This window comes from Protopterus annectens, chromosome 12.part0, assembly GCF_019279795.1.
Source record: "Protopterus annectens isolate FY-2018-M chromosome 12.part0, PAN1.0, whole genome shotgun sequence".
NCBI classification, from domain to species: Eukaryota; Metazoa; Chordata; order Ceratodontiformes; family Protopteridae; genus Protopterus; species Protopterus annectens.
In genome coordinates this window covers 579,091,844-579,099,610 of record NC_056746.1, presented here as the reverse complement: position 1 = coordinate 579,099,610, position 7,767 = coordinate 579,091,844, and positions in this window count along the sequence as shown.

Below are 7,767 nucleotides of genomic sequence, written 5' to 3'. Positions count from 1 at the left end.
TTAATGTTGCATTTCAGTAGTCTGGTGCCTTAGACTGTGGTGGGATTGCAGTAGTGGTAGTATTGTGAATTCTGCTCTTGGATTTGTGCTACTTTACTTTTTGTAGCTATATATAGGGTCTTCCTGAGAGGTGTGAGAAGCCCTAAAGTGTGAGATACAAGCTTTTCATTAGAAAGGAAGGAAAAATAACTTTTATTTAAATTCTGTTTAGTTTAAGTTGCACTTATTGTAACCTATGTAGTGAAGTATATTTGTACTTCTCTTTGTTTTCTCCATGTTTTATAGGCATGCACTAGGCTAATGACCACTACAGCCTTTTTTATGCCTAGCCATGCATCCCAAATCTCTAACACATTCTGGTACCCTTGATGAGTGTAAACAGGGGCTTGGGAGATTAAATATTTACAACCAGGGGCCTGTGAAATGAACCATTTTCAGGTGCCTGTGTCCATTAGAGACATAGGTGTTAAACCAAGGATGTATTTCCTGTTCTCCAACCAATTGTAAATGTTATACTTGAACTGGGTTAGGGAGGTACTCTGCTTCACATGGACTGGGAACCTGTTCCAGAGAAGGGGTAGTCTCTTGGATGCATGCCTGTCTCTCCAGCAGGTCCAGTTTATATCACAGGCAAGGTTTAAGTCTTTGGAAGGGGTAATCCTGGTGTTGTGTATTTTGCAGATATCTATCAGGGTGGGGGTTCATTAATGCCCTGTGTGCCAGGCATAGAACTCCCCTCAACAGCCTGTTCAGTTTATCAACAATGGCTGAATGGGGAACTGTGTTGAATGCCTTGGTCAGCTCAAGGTAGCTAGTGTGAACCATTTTGCCCTCATTCACTGCTTTGGTGACCTTTTCATAGAAGTTCACCAGGCTGAGTAGGCATGACTTGCTCTTGAAGAAACCCAGCTGGGTTAGTTCCAGTGTCTGGAGGTTTCCTATGTCATTATTAATAATTTCCATGATAATTCTTTAGTTTGCATATGAAACTACTGAGAGTTATGGGTATGTAGTTTCCAGGGTATGTAGATAGCCCACTTTTGTGCACAGGGGCATTTGCTGCTGTTCTCCATTCATGAAGCACAAAGCCTGTTTGGAGGCTATGGTTAAATAAGGATTTCAAAGGCCTGACAGTTCATGTTTCATGCTATTTAGAATGTATCCTGGAATATTGTCTGGAACAATTGATGCAGTGTTCTTGGCCTTAGAGAGAGCATTGAGGACCTGTTCCCTAGTGACAGCAGTGGGAGTTATATTCGATGGTATTTTCTGAGGCTTCTGGATATTGGCTAAAACTTTTTTCCACCCCCTTAGATCCTTTCTTAGGCAATGCCAAATTGAAAAACTGACAAAAATAAAACCCAAAGAAACCTAAATGTGTTACTGCTCAATGTTAGGACTCTAAACAAGAAACTGCACACACTACAAGCTTTCCTTATTCTGGAAAATATAGACATCTGAGTCATTAGAGAGACAAGATTTAAATCCACAGAAAATTCCCCAGCAGTGCAAGGCTTCGGTGCCTTTCACACACTTAGACCATCAGCTATATAGACAGGAACAAAAGATGGAGGAATCTCAGTCTATATTATGAACAAGCATAACTCTGTGTGGCTAAATAGGATGATACCCTGGAATTTATCCACATGCAGATCAACACAGGTAAAGTCCCATACCACATCCTAGCAGGCTATAGATCACCCTCTATGTGTCTAGAATCCCATAGCTCATACTTAGACCTAATGGAGGCACTCACCATTAAGCCAAATACCCTATTTATGGGAACTTTAACTCCCTGTCTATAGACTGGGAAACATAAACTGCCTTACGCTCACAAATACAATGATTCCAAGACTTTATTAACACAAATAGCCTTGACCAGATATTGCACATGCCCACCAAAGGTTCAAAAGTACTGGTTCTGGTACTCACCAATATGGGAGAGTGCTGCATCCCTCCCAGTGTCACATCCTGACTGGTGAGTTCAGACCATAAAGCTGTCTCCTTTAAAATAAAAATAATCTTGGTAACCCCAGCAAACCCTGTAACAGTTAGAAACTATTCCAAAGCAAACTGCATCCTATCAAGCATTAGTTTGTAAAAATTTAATGCCCTTCCCAATCCAGAGTTCACAGCAACCTTTATAGAGTTGTTCACAGAGACCCTGTACAACCATGTAAATTACTGTATAGAGGCTGCTGTACCTATTAGAAGTAAGTACAAAACAAATTCTGGAAATCAGCCACTCCGGTGAAATCCTGACTTTAATAGGGTATACAACAAAACGAAAAAAGTCATGACTAAAACAGGAAGAGTAACTCTCATAATGATAGTAGCTCTCTAATTAAAAGAAACAGGAAACTTAGAGGATTAATTATATCCAACAAGACCAATTACAAGGTCAAGATAGCCTCTCAAGCTAAAGACAACAACAAGGTCTTCTACAGCTGTCTGTAACATCGAAGGCAACACACATCAGTGCGCCAAACTGGTGATCAATGGTGACAGCTTCACCGACATAGCAAATATCAATGATGACAGCTTCACTGACATAGAGAATATGAATGGTGACAGCTTCACTGACATAGCAAATATCAATGGTGACAGCTTCACTGACATAGCGAATATGAATGGTGACAGCTTCACTGACATAGCAAATATGAATGGTGACAGCTTCATTGACATAGCGAATATCAATGGTGACAGCTTCACTGACATAGCGAATATCAATGGTGACAGCTTCACTGACACAGCGAATATCAATGGTGACAGCTTCACTGACATAGCGAATTTGTTGCCTGACAAATTCAGCCCAAACTTCTGCCCCCACTCTGCCCCACCTCCGCCCAAGAAATAAGTATTAGAGTAACCCCCCAACTATTAACAGGGGTGCAGATCTTGGTAGAGCTCAATAAGGCCAAAACACAGCTTCAATGGTCCTCAACAATATCCCCAAAAGCTTTAAACATGACCTATTAGGACTACTTGAGTCACTTTTCAACTATAGCCCCAAAATAGGCTTTGTACCATGTGAGTGGAGGACTGCAACAGTTATCCCACTTCACAAGGGTGGACTATCAACTGATTCTCGAAACTACACACCTACTCATCTGACTAATTTAATATGCAAAGCTATGGAACAAATTATCATGGAAATGATTAACAAAGATATAGGAAACCCTCAGACACTGAACCCAGCCCAGTTTGGCTTTGTCAAGGGAAGGTCATGCCTACTAAACCTGGTAGACTTTTTTGAGAAGGCCGTGAAGACAATGGATGAGGGGAAAATGGTGCCTACGATCTAGTTGGACCTGGTTAAGGCATTTGATACAATAACCCATTTGGGTATAGTTGATAAACTCACCAAACTGGGCATATACGCCATTATAACTGTATTGTCACCTGGTCATAAACAGCACCCAGGAAGTTAGGATTGGGGAAACCACCTCCACTAAGAGACAGTCACCAGCAGACTACTTCAGGGCTCCGTGCTGGGACTGCTTCTATTTGTCATCTATTTCTCAGAGGTAAAGTTAATGTCAAGGGCCTTTGGTTGACCAAGTTCATAGATGACTGCAAATTGGGAGCTATCATAGATTTCATCCTATGATACAAACATCTTTCAAGGCAGTTCAACACAGACAAATTACTGGTGGCAAAGTCAAGCAATAATCCACAATGCCAAGAAATGTATTGTAGTGCCTTTTGAGGAAACTGCCATCCAGGCTAATTACTCCATCCATAAGATACCCCTAAAAGCTGTAATTAGGGATCTGGGAACATATGTAGACATTAATCTGACCTTTGACCAATATTTGGCCAAGGTAAGAAAATCATTCTATGTTGTCCAACTCATTAGTAAGGGCATAGCCTCCAGAACCAAGGAAGTCATACAGCCACTTTATTTGACCCTTATCAGACCCATCACTGAGTATAATGTCCCCTTTGGCCCATACCTGACCAGACAAATGCAGCAGTTGGAATGCCCACAAATGATCACTACCAGGAGAATATAGAGTATAGGCACATTGTCCTATATGGATCACCTATCTCTATACTATGTTTCCTACAAGTTACTGAGAGGTGATTTATGCTTAACATACAAGGCATCCTCAGATCTAGCTCTGATGGATCTTTTGCCAATCTGCAAAATGAACAGCATCAGAACCAGTAGATACAAAGTTTTAAATTTTGCTTGTGACATTAAATTAGATATATTGGTAATACAGATATGTGTCTCATAGGATCCCCATGCTTGGGAACTGGCTACCCATCCATGTCCCCCCTAACCCTATTTATGCGTAACCTTGACCAATGGATGGGAAATCAGAAATTCAGTGGGTCTGGCCACCCTGTCTCTGATAGAGGCAGGCAGTAGTGCCCAAACTAACATAACCCCCCTCCCCATAGAATCTCTAGAAATCTCCTAACTAACATATCCTCTCCTAACAAATGTCTATGATATATAGGGAAACAATTGGGTTGGGTTGCATGGCTAGCCTTATAAAGGTCCTGGTAGGCATTAACCTAGTATATACCTGTGAACCTTTAGTTGTTAATGTATATTGCTTAATGTCTCTTCATATACTCTATATTACTGAATATCTGTTTAAACATGTTTGTAATATGTTGGAACTTTTCTCCACTGGCCTCCGCTGAAAAGTTATTATTTTTTTGACTAAACACAGTTGGACAAACCTGGTAAACAAAAGCAAATAAATAAATACATAAATAAAGAAAAGCCCTCAAGCTCAGTGCAAGCAGAATGGTCAGGTACTTGGTAGGGTGAGGGACTGATCACTTTTGATAGTTTTTTTGAACTATGCCAGTACAATGAATTTTCTTCAGACCATATATCTGACCATATCAGTCTTATGACAGTAGCCCTTTTAATTTTATTTACTTATTTATTGCAATTAGTTGACACGGAAAATCTGACTGGGCAAAAAAAAAAACAACTTTTCAGTGGAGGCCCATGGAGAAAAGCTCCACACAAAAATTATACAATGTTGTATATTAATTCAAAGAATAACAGTCACATAGGATAACACTTGCAGTACAAAGAAGCAGGATTAAAAAAAATAACACGGTGAATAAAAAAGATGGAGCTTTCTCAGCATACATCCAGAATGACAGAAGAGAATTGCATCAAAGCAGCATGATGCATTAGAGCAGCTTCATGTCAAAATAACCATCAGAAAGCTCCCGTACCATATGCTAGCTATAGAACTATAGAGTGGGAAACCTACACCATCCCATTGTACAAGCGCAGAGATTCCTGGACTTTGTCAGTACAAATGCCTTGGAACACTTAGTAAGAATATCCTCTGGGGAAATAACATCTTGGATCTTGTCCTTATTAACATGGGCTCATCTTGCACCATCCCTTGCATATCTTCATCACTTGTTAGGTCTGACCATAAAGCAGCCTCCTTTGAAATAAAATTGAAACCAGAGATCCCTTCTACCCAAGGTACCTTTAAGCAATTTCTTTAAGACAAATTACCTTCTCCTAAGTGATACATTGACTAGCTTCAAATCCTCACCAAACCCAGTTAACTCTACTGAATATGCAAAAGTAACACCACCACACTCTGTCAGAATATAAGCAGCTACATAGATGCAGTTGTACCCCATGGGAGCAAGTGCAGGGCAAACCCTAGAAATAAACCCACAACATAGAACCATAATATCAGCAAGCTTTATAATAAAAGGAAAAAGAAAATAATTATTACTAAAAGTAAATAGGTTAGTTCACAGAATGTTACAGCCCTTGTCACTGAAATAAACAACTGAGGAACTTAATAAAATCCACCCAAAGCCAGGTCTGATGTCTAAAATAGCTACCTAAGCCAAAGACAGTCACAAGGCATTTTTAGTTATGTTTGCAGTCTCAGAAGTACAATGCAGGAATGCAATGAGCTGATTGTGAATAATGTTAGGAGGCTGAAGATATAGTGAACCTACTGGCAGAAAAATTTAGCTCTTACTTTGCCTCTCTCTCCCCACTGTCTATCCTTCAAGATATATCTGAAACTCACTCGTCTTCAGCTGTCACACAAGACCAAGTCCTAAAACTGCAAGCAAAAGCTAAAAATATTGGATTCATGGGTCCTGACAATATCCCTGGATGAATCTTAAATAGCATGAAGCATGATTTAGCCACTCCCCTAACAACATTGTTCAGTCTCAACCTCCATACAGATTTTGTACCAAGGAAACGGAGAACAGCTGCAGTCTTTCACCTCAATAAGGGAAGACCTTTGACAGACCCAGTCAATTACAGACCCATACGTTTAATCTGTCTCATAACCATGGCTTGAAATGGTCATCACTGTTGAAGTGACACCCTGGTCCCATGTGCAAAAATGGAAAAAGGGATTGAGCATGGATGGATGGATATGCAAGGTCATAGAAAGATTTATCATGGAACTAATCAGTCAGGACATAGAGAACCTCCAAGCACTGGACCTGTCTCAGTTTAGATTTGTCAAGGGCAACTCATGCTTATTCAACCTGATGGATTTTTTTGAAAAGGTCACCAAAGCAATGGATAAAGGCAAAATGGTATTTACCACATACCTCAATCTGGCAAAAGCTTTTAATACAGTTCCCTACTCAGGCATAGCAGAAAAGCTAAATAAACTGGGAATAAACTCCTATGTCACCCCCTGGATTGCCAACTGGCTCAGAAGTAGGATGCCAAAAATCAAAATAGTTACCAGTGGAGTCCTCCAGGGTTCTGTGATGAGACCTGTTTGGCAACTACTTTTCTGAAGTAAAAGCCAATACCAAAGGGCTCTGGCTGACTAATTTTGCAGATGACTGTAAGCTAGGAGCAGTCATTGAATTCCCAAATGATTTAGCCATTCTGCAGGAAGGTTTGTCTCAAATAAATAACTGGTGCCAAAATCATACACTGAAACTAAATGCCAAAATAATGCATTATTGTATCCTTTGGAAAGTCATGTACCCATGGGAACTATCACATTGACAATATGCACCTAAAGGTTGACCCAGTTGTCTGGGACTTGGGAACTTATGTGGACAGTGACTTAACTTTTGACCAACCAGTCTCTGTTATTGTAAGAAAGTCCTATATTGCACAGCTTATAAACAATGAGATTGTGTCTAGATCTAGGGATATCATTGTCCCCCTTTACTCACCCTCATTAGGCTAATAATTAAACATAATGCCCCCCTTTGGCATGTATCTGTCTAGACACATGACAAATGGCAACAGAAATACTCAGTCTAGGAATATAAATCTCTTCTACAACATCAATATAATAGTTTGGAGTGGCAGGTATAACTCTCAGAGGATACCACTGCTCTGGAACAGACTCCTCATGCACATAAAAACAGTTCATCCTTGACAATATTCAAGCACAACTTGGATGCATGAAGGGAAACCAGAAATTTACCCCAAGACTTTCCCCTGTAATACTAATGGACAGAGACAGCTCCTAAATGCTTTATCCCATGCATGGGTCCCCTCAGATTATCTATGATATGATCCCACTTATTTTCATTAGGGGTAATATATAATTATTGACCATGAGATGGGTAAGGCCAATCTCTAACCAAATGGGATAGGTTAATTCGAGCACATAAAGGAAAACTGGCTAGACTTAAAATGGCCCACAAGGACAGCTAACCTAATACTTAACTATGGATCTATGAGCCTCTGAACATAATTTAAATCCTGCAATATTATGATTAGTCTATATTGACATTCATTAAATAAACTGAAGTTAGATTACAATA